The sequence below is a fragment of the Notolabrus celidotus genome, chromosome 8, assembly GCF_009762535.1.
Source record: "Notolabrus celidotus isolate fNotCel1 chromosome 8, fNotCel1.pri, whole genome shotgun sequence".
Classification (NCBI taxonomy): Eukaryota; Metazoa; Chordata; class Actinopteri; order Labriformes; family Labridae; genus Notolabrus; species Notolabrus celidotus.
Window position 1 is genome coordinate 31073813 of NC_048279.1, and position 14626 is coordinate 31088438.

At 39.2% G+C, this 14626-nt stretch overlaps 1 long non-coding RNA gene across 1 annotated transcript; it reads right to left on the reverse strand.

Moving 5' to 3' along the window:
* LOC117816952 lies at window positions 1-14329 on the reverse strand. Its single transcript, XR_004632061.1, has 6 exons — window positions 14252-14329; window positions 12555-12993; window positions 11169-11216; window positions 1675-2017; window positions 1003-1481; window positions 1-558 (listed from the first exon to the last, which is right to left on the reverse strand). It is a non-coding gene; the product is annotated as an uncharacterized LOC117816952 (long non-coding RNA).
* Between the last annotated feature and the right edge of the window lie 297 nt (window positions 14330-14626).

Sequence of the window (14626 nt, forward strand, 5' to 3'; positions counted from 1 at the left end):
TTATTAAGATGTATTAGCTTTTGAACCGGTCATATGTCTGCGATTGTATTTGTGATAGCAAACAGGGAAATCTTTGGCTCTATTATACTTTATGGGCTTTTAATGTCAATGTATCAGCTGCATGGTATTAAAATAAGGATTTATAGTCTGTGTGTGGTGCTCAGAGAAGGCTTCATGTTATAGGTAATGTCTTCTTTATCATCCTGTGTCTTTGGAGCAATACCACATGGTCCATACTATCTTTTTTAATGGATTTATAACAGGTATTGTAGGATAGTTTGCTCTGTGAGGACACCCACCCCTCCTCTCTCTCTCTCTCTCTCTCTTCTCCAACATACAGCAGAGCTGATGGCTTGTCGTTCTTGAAGAATTGTTTAATTTCAGGGCCCCGGCGTTTCCTGAGGTGAGGTCTGCATTGGCTGCTAATAGAGATCTAATTGATGGGCCGAGTCCCGTTTCCGTGCTCTCTCTCCCTTTATTGCGCCCCGGCGTCTGCTGTAAAATAGGTCTGTAATCAGATTCCGCCTATTCCTCCTGGAGCAGGATGAGAGCTCAGGGCTGCAGAGAGAGATGGGCAAAAAGAAGAGAAACAAAAAAATCAAGTTAAGACTTCAGGAGAAATTCGACATGCTGTTGAGGCTTGATGAAAAAGAGGAAAGTGAGCGGGATCGCAGAATTTCTTTCCTTTAGTTGGACTTTTTTTGTTCATTGTGTAAAGCTGTGTTCTCTTAAACTTGTCGCTCTTATACATGTGAGTTTATAATATTCAATCCATCAGAATATTCCTTTATTCCTTTGAGTATTGCTGCAATATTTCTGCACTGCAACGTCATCTAAAATTCAAACTTATAGGATTAATATAGATCTGTCATAACATGCTTTGTTATTGCTGCCAAATTGCTTTTATAACTGTTATTTTAACATGGTTATTTGTGCTTTCATGACTCAGAATAACTCTTCATGATCTAATCAAACACAACACAAGCCAGTCGTGCTCCATACCAGTCTTGTCATGCAGCCACAACATGTCAATCACATCAGACTGGATACTCAGAGCAACAGAAACACAGTGATTCTCCAGTTTTCTCCTCTCCTCTGCTTCTCTCTCTGTCTCCTATAGAGCTTCCTGGAGGGCTGTGATTGGCCGCCTGTCCGGGGCCGTGATAGCAGCCCTGGAGCCGAGGATGATTGATGATGGCGAGGGCAAGGCCGAGCGCTGGCAGCATAAAGCCCCATAGACGCCTCAATAAAGAGCCTGGGCTAGTGGAGAGCCTGGGCCCCGCTCAATAGGGCCCCCACCGCCTCCGAGGACCCACGGCTAGAGGAGTGCATGGAGAGAGGGAGAGGAAGAGAGGGAGAAGGAGAGGTGCTCTGTTGTTGGATAATCCGTTTAGCTACCGAGCCAGCAGCCGTCTGAGGCTGGATAAGTGCAGCGACGGATGTGTGTGGGGTGAAAATAGCAGGGGTTGGCTGGTGGAGAGCTGGAGGGGGGATGAAGGATATGAAGAGAGGGAAAGGAAGAAAAAAACAGAGTCTCAGGATGCATTATGGGAAAAGGGAAGCAGATAAACATAAACAAGCTTGTGGGTGAGATCTGCAAGGCTGCTAAAACAAAAGCTAGAAATCATCACGAGCCAAAAGAAAAACAAAGGTGTCAAAAAAAGTGCCTCAAACCTGCCAAACATGTCTGAATCCTGTCCTGTTCTTCTCTGGTGGCCTTCCTTCAGCCTACAGATGCATAACTGTGTTGACCTTTGCTTCAGCAGATCAATGAGACCCTGCCTGGTTGGATTCCATCGGTGCGGCATCCACAGACCGCATGCAGCCCTGTTGTAACCCCCAGCAGCACAGCAGCTCTGAAAAGCACAATTAGGCAGCAATCTGCTCCCACCATGCCAGCTTTCAGCAACTCCAGCGTGGATACACGATGTCCTGCAGACCCTCCACGCTGGAGTTGGCAGGATGAAGGTCTGAGAGAGCAGCAGGGCCGCAGACTGATGGCCTGACGGTTAATGCTCTGCAGGGTTCAAAGAGAGCGAGGATGAGGGATCTTTATGCATCTTGTATGGCTGAGACCCTGCAAAGGTTGCACTAGCATTTACAAAGTATTACACTGATTCTTTAAACAAGCTGGTTTAAGATTCTGTAATGCACTTGTCTGAATAAAAACTACAGTGAGCTGTGAGAATGTAAAAATAATACAAAGTTCTAACTTTCCATGCATGCCTTATGAAAATCAATCATATTCACTTTTATTTGAATGTCTTATGTGACAATAAAGCTGACATATTTCAACAAAATGATTGCTGTTTCTTTTTATTTCTGCTGTGTGATGCATTTATACAACAGAGCTACATGGGTATTAGTAAGAATTTTGGGCGAGGCCAAAAAACACAAGTTAAGAAATAGGTTGTATCAGGTCAACTCCTAAGTCTCTGCATAAGTGTCAGATGATGTTCTGAGTCTCTTTCATTACCATGAGAAGTAAATTGCAATCATAACACAGGTATTTTAGATCCGGTTGCGGACACATATGATTTAAATTTAACATTTTATTCCTCTTTATAATGTCCCTACCTTTTCACCCATGCTTTTATAAACACTATCCTGGTACTCAGTGTTCTGTTTCCTTTGTGCTCGCTGCATTTGAGTGTTTCTGTTGATAGCAAAGCAAAAGGCAGGTCATAGCAGAGAAGATAGTTTTAAAGTAAACAACTTCAATCAAAAAAAACAATCAAACTGGTGCTATTAGTTCATCTAAAAAGAACAGATTCACAATATTAAAATTAAATACACCCATCACACTAGAGTGGGGTGAGAGATAACACCAAATTTCAGCTGTCTCATACTGAAGGGAGCTAAAAAGGGACGATGATGACGTCTGGGATGTAGTGGGAAAGAGTATTGAATTCAGAATTTGTACGTTAAGCCTCTGTGATGAGTTTTAGCTTGTTATGAAACAGACTGATACTTATATTGATGCATCTTCATGATCCAGAAAACCAAACATGACCACAAGCGTTAAAACTGATTAACTATTCTGTATTGCTATCTGTAATATCTGAATCAGTTTTAATGGTGTAGATGTCTTTTTACATTTCACACCATTTGGACAATTGATACATTTGACTGTTCAAAGTGAGTAGGATGAGCTGTCAGGTAAAAACACAGCTACTGGACAAAGTACGTGAAAAGCTAAGATGTACCAATTTGTCCACAGGGGGCGCTAAAAGTGAAACAAATTGAAAGTCCCTCACAGTAAAGTCCTTTTAAAAATGTATTTATCCATGTTCCACACACTGTATATCAGTAAAGTGAAAAAGTACTTACTGAGAGTGGACAGCCAAAAAGGAGCCACTGAGTTAAAAAGCATCAGGATGATTCAAACAGGAAGCTGCAATTAAGGACAGACCTGCTACAATCAAACTTCAGGAGGAGACGGGAAAACTCAAACACAACAAAACAAACAACTTCCTCTGGTTATAGAAAAAAACTGACCAGCAAATCTCAGAATAAATAAATAATCAATCAAACCGAATTTAAACATACCGGTTCAGGCACTTTCTGAGCCACATCTTGCTCACTGTCATCCCTGCTGATATCTGACTTGTTATCAAGTTAAACAATCTTTTCTTGATTATAATCAACGACTCAAAGTATTTACTAATGATCCTAAAACCGTCTACCTAACAACAAATTACACCTGATTACTTTACAGCCAATTAAAGCTGCACAAAGTCTGTGTGAGGCGTTAAAAAAGAAAGGGTAATAACAGTCACACATGTCTTTATTGATTTGTGGTTAGTGCAGCGGGCCGTATTCGTGGGGTATCTATAACCTGATTCTGCCTCAGATTTTAATTACATAATTGGAGTGATTATTTAGCAATGGGAAACCATTCCACCTGTTCTCCTCTGTACTTCTGCAAATATCAGCAGTGTTTGTTAACACTTCTCATACTTATCCCTTTACATACAGAACTCATGCACCAATATACAAATATAAAAAGTAAAACCTTCCTAAAGTAAAAGGCATGTTTGGAGTTTGTGCAGAATAAATGATCCCTCACATGCAGGATGAGGTCAGATAAAAAGATGCTTCACTAAATAATAACTGAAGATTAGAGAGTAGGCAAACATAACCTCACTGAACCTGGACTCCACAGGATTATCAGGAGAAGGAAGAAAAATATAAGTGTATCTTTCTCTCAAATTATCTGCTCATTCTGAAAATTACTTTACAAGTATTTCTCTTTTTCCCTCATCTGGGCATCTTAACAGCTTTGAAAATTAAATCCTCTGATAGGTTTAGATGGGACACAGTACGCTGCTTTTTTAAAGGTTTTAAAAGCCAAAAAGTTCAGGAATGACTCTTTGAGAAAGTATGGTGTTATAGAATCTTTATATTGACTGTAACACCAAAACTAAAGCTACTACAGAGAAGGGAAGCACTTAAGCTTACAACCCCAACTATAAACAATACTCTGATGTGTGTGCTGGACTGTGGTGATGTCTCATATGCACACCTCCTCTCGGATCTGATATGCTTAGGACACTGTGTGTCGCGGAGCACTGAGATTCATCACTGTTTGATGTATGAACATGTTTGTTGGTCCCCCTTGTGCACACATAGACTGAAACACTGTTGTATTGTGATGTACAAGTCTGTTTCAGTTCTGCTGCCTTCATACCTCGAAACCTACGTCATACAGAAGAGTACAGGAACTTATAATCCTCCCAGGAACTCTTTCTTAGTGTGTGATCCAAAGGTCAGAACTGAACTCGGGTAAAGGTGTTAAAGTTTCAGTTCTTTCTGTAAGTCCTTCCACTTAAAGGGAGCAGCAAGCTTTATGAACTGGTCTCATTAGAATGATGTTAAACGACTTGGAAGCAGACACGTCTAGATGTAGATGTTCTGCCTTAAATACTTATGATTGTGGTTGATTCTGACAAATATTTTCTGTCTTATTTATTAATTAATGTTTTAATGAGTCAAATCCGTATTATGTTTGTTTGTATTATTGCTCATTATTTGTCAGAAACGTTGAAAACTGTGCTGCTCTCTCTCTCCAGGACTCTCCTGAAAAAAGAGGCTTTTAATCTCAGTGAGTTTTTTTCTCCTGGTTAAATAAAATAAAGATAAATAAATAATGTGATTCACTTAAAACTAATCAGGCATGATTTGGATTAGGGCTTTTCTCACTGAGTGCCCGTCCTCTTCATTAGGGCCCAAGTATCTTGTACTCTATTTCAAATTACCATAATGAAATACCTCTCATATATCATGGTCAGAAGATGGGAAGTGAGGGAAAAAATGTTAGATACTGTAAGACATACACCAAAAACATCATGACCACCAAGCTCAAAACATCACAAACTCTACTCTTTAGGATGCGTCTACTCTCTCAGGTTTTGTTGACATGGTCAGGAAGGTGATAACCGTACTAAATAGGAACTAACAACATAGAGGATGGTTGTTGTGTACGAAGGTGTTCGGACACCGATCAATGTAAGACAAGGGTCAAAATGTTATGGCTGATTGGTTTATGTGGACCTTTCTCCCCTGTTTGTGATCTTAGATTGGTCATTATTGGGTTTTTTATTAGATCCATGTTTTCCCTGCACACCTGGTGCCTTCATTACCCATAATGCAACATGACTACCAACACTTCAGTCAAAGATCTGGGTGTTTTATGCAAAGTAATGTGGCTTGTGTTGCCTTAAGCACAAATGGGTAGCGACAGAGGTAAGACAACTTCCCTATGACTCCACACCTGCAGATTTTAAATGTGCACTTCAAATATGTTTAACTCAGATTTCTTGCAGCTCTCTTTGGAGATGAATAATGCTTTACACATTTTGAATTTCCCAGATGAAGATATCCTACCAAAGACCTGTAAACAGGGTCTGATGTGCACAGTATAAAACTCCTCTGTAGTACCGCTCACTAAGCTACTTCCTTGTTTGAGAAATAATAGTGTCGAAATCAAGTCAGACTCTTGTAACCTTGATGGTATTATGAGATTTATGCACCTTAAATGGAAATGGTTTGAGATGCTCCTGACATGGAAATCATGTGTCTCTGTGCAGCTTTAGAAAATCTAATCCTACGTGAGCTCTGAGGCTGCAGACATTATCCAGCACTGAATTATTTCATACAGGGCTGTTGTGTGCATTGTTGGTGGGCAGAGGTTAACAAAAGGCCAAGATGGATCCAAGCCACCGGCGTTGGCCGCATGGGGAAATGTTGGCAGGCGAGCCGGAGAATAATCATAGGCTAATCTGATTTCCAGCTCTGATAATGGAGGCCGGGCTAAATAAGAAAAATTCCAGGCAAATTTGTGCAAATGAAAAAGGATTCCTCCTGACATAATGGTACAGTGCAAGGCTGCGTCTAATGAGCAATAATCTGTCTAAGAGCTTCTCCCTCTCTCTCTCTCTCTCCCTTTCTCTGTGCTTTGGGTTCTCCCTCCATCTTCTATCTCATCCTGTCTCACCCCCTCCTCCCTCTCTCCCCCTCCACTCCAGCTCTCATCAGCTTCTTCTCTCCAGAGGAGGTGCATGTCACGGCTCTGTGACAGATATGGAGCAGAGGAGGGGTAAAGTCTGTGTGTCTTACAGCGTTACCACAGAGCAGGACTGATGCACTGAATGAGGGTGTTTCACCAGGATGTACAATGTGGACTAAAATATCATCACCACTAACTCTTAGAGATGTGATTCAAAACAAATATCTGCCTGTGTAGCAAGAATATATGTTACTTGTTTCAAATACAGAAGTGTTTTTCAAGAACTAGTTTAACTATTTTTTATTTCAAGCCAAGATGTGATTTTTAATCTTGTTTGAAATACTGACATTCATTTATTTTAAATATGTACATTTTTTATGAATAAATGTTTTGATGCTCGGATGAAAGCATTAGAAGAGAAGTCTGAACAAAGGCAGATTTTTCATTAGTAAAAAAATAAAACCTCTTAGAAATGATTTTGAGCCTCTTGTACCAACATGTTCCCCACTGCCAATGTTTCAATATGACAGCTCAGTCAGTGGCCAGACAATGTAAACTATGATGCTGTAGGTACTCCTCAAGCATCACAGTAACATTTTGCTTGTTTTTTTGGAGATGTGAGAGAAGAAAGAAGTCAGCTGCCTCTTGTTATTATAGTTACAGCAATGAAAAATTGGCTAATATTGTATAATTGTTAAAAACAAACTTGATTTAGCTCAATATAAGAGATAATGGGCTGAGTAAGTCTGTCATATCACAAAGGTAAATATTAGTTTTACTGGTATTTGAGTGTTCATGTAAAGTGGGAAAAATAAAATCCTAAAAACTCAGTGTTGACCATTTCTGTGGAATAAGAACCAAATCTCTATCTCTTCAGTGAAAGTCCTTAATCTAGCTCTAAAGCTCCTGTGGGGAACTTTTGGGTTGTGTTGATTTTGGTGCCCCCTGTGGACAAACGGATACCACTCATCTCTTGACTGATATTGTCTTGTTTTTAGTGATTGGGGTTTTCTGGTGCTGCTATCCATCCTGCTGTATCAGTCAAATGTACCACTTATCAAGAGTTTTTACTGTGGAAAATGTAAACAAAGACTGTTTTTGAAGAGTATAGTTAATCACTTTATGACTTTATCTATCTTAATGTCAGTCAATTTTAAAATGAGTGACATACTTCTCACAGGAACAGCTCATGTTATCAGGTTATACTGAGCCAGCTACAGCTAAAACGGATGCAATATTGTAGTACAGTTGGATAAAATCCTTTGATTATGAAGTGAAGTGTTATTATAAGCTGTTTAAGAGCAGGTTTTTAATGTGGGGTACTGTTCGTGCTTTATACTGACTGGTGTTTTTATATTTAGCCCTCTCTCAATAATGTGAGAGATTGAACTTTTTTTTTTCAAAGCAGGAGTTATTTATTATTCCAGTACTTCAGTATTTATACAGATCCACTTTTATAAGGCTCTCTGAATGAGCTGACAGCTGAATGATGGATTAGATCATTTGCAAAGTTCAACTAGAACAAAACTATATTTATCTTTATGATTCTCTTTAGGATTTCTCTGATCCCAGTTTCTTTGTTGGATTTTCTAATTCAGGTATCAGAATAAAACAATAAAAATGCATCAGATGAGGAATCTCTGTTTAAATTTTAAACAATGCCACAAAACTACAGCTTTGACTTTGATGTCCTTTAAAAGTCCCTCTCTGAATGTTTCTCATGTTTTGTCTTATTTTTACTTTAAGTTGAAAAGGTCCAGAAAATAATCAACTAAGTACAGAGCACATAAAAAGCAGCATCGTGAAAATAACAGAGGTTTTTCTCATTACAGCACTAATATGGCACTCTGTAATATGTGTCATAAAGGCAATATTCACACAGCAGCAGCAGCAGCAGCAGCAGCAGCAGCAGCTGTAAAACAATTTCTCCTCCATAGAAAAATAACACCCTTCTCCCCCTTCCTCCCCCCTCTGTCTCCCCTCGGCCTGCAGCAGCAGCAGCAGCAGCAGCTCGGCTCTGTGTTCCTGACAACTTCCATAAATTATTGGAGATTTTCATATTTCAAATTTCATCTGCATTCATGTGGAGCGAGCAGGGCCCCGGCGGAGGCAGCGTCGGGGTGTCGGGCTGTGGAGGCAGCGGCCCCCTCGGTAGCAGCGCTGCCACCGGCTGCCCGGCTCCGTGGCCCCAGAGACCCTCGGCTAATTGAATTGCATCCCCTGATTAGATTATCCTTGCAGCAGCTTGCTGCCAATCTGAAGTATGGGTGCCTTCTATCCTACTTAACCCTTCTGCCCCCCACCCGCTGCTGCAGGCACACACACACACACACACACACACACACACACACACACACACACACACACACACACACACACACATATACACAACACACACACACACACACACACACACACACACACACACACACACAAACAGAGCCAAGGCGGAGTGCCCAATATATTCAGGGCCATCAAAGTTGACCAGTTTTGTTATTTTTCTTTTGCATTGTCTTGCCTTGTAAAAGCGGCCATCTTTCATCGCCTGGCGCTCACCACCGCTCGTTCTTTACCAAACAGCCGACTCTGGCAAACTGAGAGTGTCATTACTCCCTGTTTGTTTGTTGTTGTTTTCTGTTTGTTGGGCTTTTTTTCTGCACAGGTTTTTCTTCTGCAGAGATTTTGGGGGGTAACTTACAGAGAGAATGGTTTAACAGTGACAGATTCAGGCCCTTGATACCACAAAGGTGAAACCAAAACTGGGATTAGAGTTTAGAGCTGACACTTACATTGCTATTAAGTCACTTTTATTTTATATTCATGAACTACATTCTTGTGAGCATATATGTGTTAAGTGATGCTTCTAACATGTTGTAGTTTTAGAAGTTACTCCTCTTGTCTGTGAAGTTATTCTACATGTGACATGTACATTTCTGAGTGTCATTCTCTTACCTACATGTTTGTTAGACTTTGTTCATTTTTACACAAAAGTGTTGGCTGCATTTGGGTTTGTGAACGTAGATTTGCTTTTGAAAATGCATTGTCTTCCTGATAATACAGCTGTACTTTTTTTTTATAATGGAGGTATTTTTTGTGATAGTTTGACTTAACTTACATATTAGTGTCTTACTGTAATCTATAAAATAGAAAATAACTTTGTGTTCATCTGCAATGTTTGTTAATGTGAAATTGTTACACCAGTTATGCTAAAACTGATGTATCATTACTGAATGTAGCATTTTTTATCTTCAAAATTTCCCTTGTTATTGTTGTACTTTAAATGTGGGGAAATGGACGAACTGGGCCTTTTGTCAAACCTAATGTTTACAGTCTTGGACACATTTCAAGTCACAGGTTGGTCATTTTCTATTTTCTTTTTGAAAACCTCCCTGACATATTTAAAGCTGAGTCACAGTAAAAGTCTTCAAGTAGCGAATCATCACATCACTTCCATAAAATACAAACATCAGAGACTAATGATCATTTTCAGTATTGATCAATCTGAGGATTATTTTCCTTGTACGTTGTTCAGTCTCTAAAATGTCCCTACTACTAAAAGAAAGCAAGAAAAAAATCAGTTCACGATCATAAAAAAACCCAATTCAATTTGTGATTTTTTCCACCCTAAAAATGGACAATTAATAATTTATATTAGTTTATAATTTCTCTAAAAAACACTGTGTTCATGTCTGAAGTATACGCTGCTGTGCCACAATATTTAATTTTGCATAAAGGAGTCCACATAATACAAATGGACTGTTGCCTCCTGACCCTGTGATGACTGCAAACACCTCCTCCGTGCCCTCCTCCTCCTCCTCCCTCCTTCGACCCTGGCTCTAGCAGACCCATGTCATCTCATGCATTGCCACATTTCAGTTTTGGACCAATGCATAACCCAGATGAATATAAGTGTTCACTGAGGAAAAGTCATGTTCTGATGTAATTATCATCTATTGCTTCCTGTAATCGTATCAGATCTCTTTTGAACAATAATCTGGTGGTGAACGTCTGGAACAGAGCCCTCCTCCCTGTTTATTGTTCTCCACTCCGGTAAAACGCAATCCAATTGAGGACTCAGCTATTAGATTTTTTGCTCTGTAGAATAAACTGAAATCGTATTTTTGCTGGAAATTATCAATACATCTCGCAGAGCGAAAGTAAGGAGACACAGAGCAAAAGTAGACCCTGGGTAGAGAGAGAGGGAGGGTGAAACAGATGAAAGATGAGGAAGAGTTTGTGGGAAGACTTTCACCAACTGGAGAAGGGATTTATTGACATACTGAGGTCAGATATAAATGCTACTGTTTGTAAATTGCATCAAAATACAGAATGCTCCAGCACACAGCAGACTTTATTGTGCAGCTTTTAAATCCTGTAAGTAAACTGGATACATCAAAATGCTGGATGTACATAAAACACTATTTCAGAGGTGCAAAAGGGATTTTTATTTTCAGAAAGTAACTCAAAAGTCTGAATGTTGCATGTCTGAAAACCACAGATGATGCCATTTTTAAACAAAGGTACAAAAAGAAGAATATTGCAATCATCTGCAGTTGATTTTTTTTTTTTTCAGCATTCAAACTGAACAAATCTCCAGATTTAAACACTGTGCACTGCAGATAATTCTGACATTAAAAACAAAGGAGTAAATTATACTTACAGGCTCTGAAGCGATGCAGCAGGTCTGCAGAGTTTTGCATCTGGTCTGCTGAAAAATTGATGACACACACAGTTTGAGGCAAACCAATACCTTTAATCCAATCAGCAGACTGAGACAGTAAACATGGACAGCTTCAGAGATCCATTCTGAAATGTGATTTAAAAGAACAACAGAGCAGCCACGGATTCTTTGTCACTGAGACGAATGGACAATAAACATACATTTATTCAACAGTACACAACAGCTGTACTGCTCATAAGTTATTTGCCTAAACCGTCAGTGACTGGTCCATAAAACTTTATCTTTTGGCATCTTGATTTTAAGTTTTGTTGGGGAAAAGTGATGTTTGACTTTCTGAAGGGTTCTGTTTCCTCCAAACAGCTGAAATAAGATTACGAGTGGACAATTTAAGGAATAAGAGAGAGTGTTGTTAACTTTGTTAAAGTGGAAAACCTACTGCAATGAAATCAGTACTTAAAAATTATGCAGAGAGGACATGCATTAGCATGTTATCAACAGCATACTTACTGACATGTTGGCAGTATGTTGTGCTGTTTGAGTATGCTGCAGGTAGTACACATCTTTGTTGTTTACCATGTTAGCATGTCAAGCAAATGAGCTAACCTTTGAGTAGCCTAGTGCAAGAGTTACTTCATGACTAACAGTAAGCATATAATAATAAGCTAATTACATGGTATTATAAAGCTCTAACTTTGGTTTGTGTGCATTTTGGCGCCCCCTGTGGACAAAGGGGTACATTACATCTTGTAACTAATTTTGCTGTATGTGTGAGCCGTGTTGTTGAATTTTTCAATATCAAATTTCCCACTTTGTAACCTCGCTGAAGCACTGATGTTTGATTGTCTCCAGTATGCTTTTTGGTTTGTTGTTATTTTGTAACATTTTTGTTTACAGTATGATTTTTTTTATTCCTGTGGAGCTCATCAGGAGTAGCTGCTATCCCTTGCAAGGCTAACATTATTGTAAATAAATATTTTCTTAACATTTTGATGATATTTCTTCCAAAATTTAGGTTCTTGTGCAAAAATTTCAAGACAGTACCAGAGAGTGAAAGTTTGTGTGCATACATGTGATGTGTGGGAAAAACACTGTTGAGCTGGTGAGAAACAGTATTTAATTTCACTATGTATGCAAATACTAGAGGAAATGATAATCAAGTGAATCTTGAACACATGGGACTTTACCTTTAATCATAATTGCCTCAAATGATGTATGCTGCTTCCTAACTCTTTGAATACATATTTGTTTTGAGTCAAACATTTAAGTAAGGTAAGGACAGCAGGTTATGGTGGATTTGGACATCAGTATTTTAAGATGTTGTTGATATTGTTCAAAATAGTGACTGAATCAAAGGAATCAGTTTACCTGTTTCCGCCCAGCCAGGAGGAAGAGGATGCTCAGGCATGTGCACGCCGCCTCTCTGCTTGTTTCCCTCTGTGGCCGTCCAGCCATCCATCCATCCAGCAGCTCTCCTGAGTCACTTTTCATAATTATTGAATTACATTCCTGGCAACCCATTAAGCAGGACATTCTCTTCTTAACCACCTGCTCTTCCCCCCTCCTCCACCCCATTTTACGCCATCAATCTTTCAGCGTTACCGGAGCCCCTAAAAGCTTTCTGACTGCTCTATAATGGGGGACAGCGCGGGGTCAGGGGGTGCTACAGGACTGTGTGCTCGGGAGCAGTGATGCCTCAGCATTTGGGAGGGGAGCGGGGGCAAAGGGACGGGCGCTGGTGGTGGAGTGAGGGGGCAGTGGGGGTCACTCTGTGCAGCCTGGCTGTAACAGGTCACTGACTGGACCTCTGGATGGGAACAAGAGGGAGAAAGACATGTTTGTATGTGTGATTATGTGTCTGAATGGTGTGTGTGTGTGTGTGTGTGTGCATTATGTGTATACGTCACCAGTTTAGCAGATTAGGTGTTTAATTACTGTGAACAAAACTGATGCAGCACTAAATTAGATATAATATAATACAAATTATAGATATTATAATATAATAAACAAATAGGTATTATAGATCTGTCATGTTCAGGGTGTTTAATATAGTAAAGTGGCTTAACCTACTTTATTTGATGCCTAATTCTACATCATTTCCTACATTTCCCAGAATGCCCTTGGCATCCTCTGTGCAATTTAAGGTTTGTAAAATGACTGTTAATCAGTCAGAAAGAAAAGGAAACCTACTGTATGTTGCTGTGAATTAAGATTTCGGATTTTGACTGTCTGAGAATCATTCATGTCAAAGAAATGTCATCAAATGTCTAAGAAATTCAAGTGACAACCAACTAATCACTCATCTTTTCACATGCTCAGTGTCATATATTTCTCAAATTACTAAAAGTAGATCATAATCTACTTCTGCAAGAGTCTTGAGGAGTTTCTACCTGTAAATATGACCTTCTAATGCCAACATGTAACATTGACAGTTTCAGGAATCAGATATTTCATGTAGGCAGTGAGACATATGTTATACTGTAATATCACAAATGGGATTTCTGGGGAACATTAGGGAATGAAAATGTATGATTTTCAGGTAAAACATGTTGAAATTGTTATCAAATGTTGTTATGAGGAGTGTGTTGTGTTAGGGTCACATATGAGACTTTGTTCTGATTGGCTGAAAGATGTCCTTTGAAACCATGTAACATGAAAAATCAAACAATAAACTGTTTAGCTATTATTGAATCGTCTAAAATCTTTGCTACAGGTTTGCAGTATAAAACGTAACGTTGTGATCAGTATCCCTTTGTTGTATGGCTGTGCATTACTGACATCATAAAAAACACTGAAGTTTATCTGAGATTGAAGACACTTAACAGTAGACAGTAGCATAATGGATGGTTACATCATGGGAGGTTATACATGATGTGCTTGGTGTTCAGTTGTAAATACACAACATGCAAACATCTAAACTGAGGAGAAAATGTGACTATTAGACATATAAATATCTTACTTAACATAATGCATAACTGCTTTTATTCAAATGCAGCCTTCTTAAAATCTAAATAACAATATTTTTTAAAAGCATTTTAAGGCATGATACATGTCAGAACTTCTACCTGGTCTGATCCAGCTCATCTGGAGAAAACTGTATTCTGATGAGGTGGGATGCCACAAGTGACATGATGAGTTTCTCCTTCTGTCATTACTGTAAATGACAGAAACATTGAGATTTACCCAAAACCTTTAAACTTCAACTTAATATGTAACACATGTTGTATGACAGAGGTGTTTGTTGACAATGGGAAAAGGCAAGGGAACAATTTAGCTATTTTTGGGCAGAACAGCTCTGCGCATGCGCGGTAGTTTGATTCTGATTACATGCTTGATGCATTTACACACACGTCTTAATTGGATCACTTCATCAAGCGTCCATGCAAAGAGCAGACTTAGAGTCTCTGGTAAGAATGGTTTAATCTAAGTGAAAATATTAC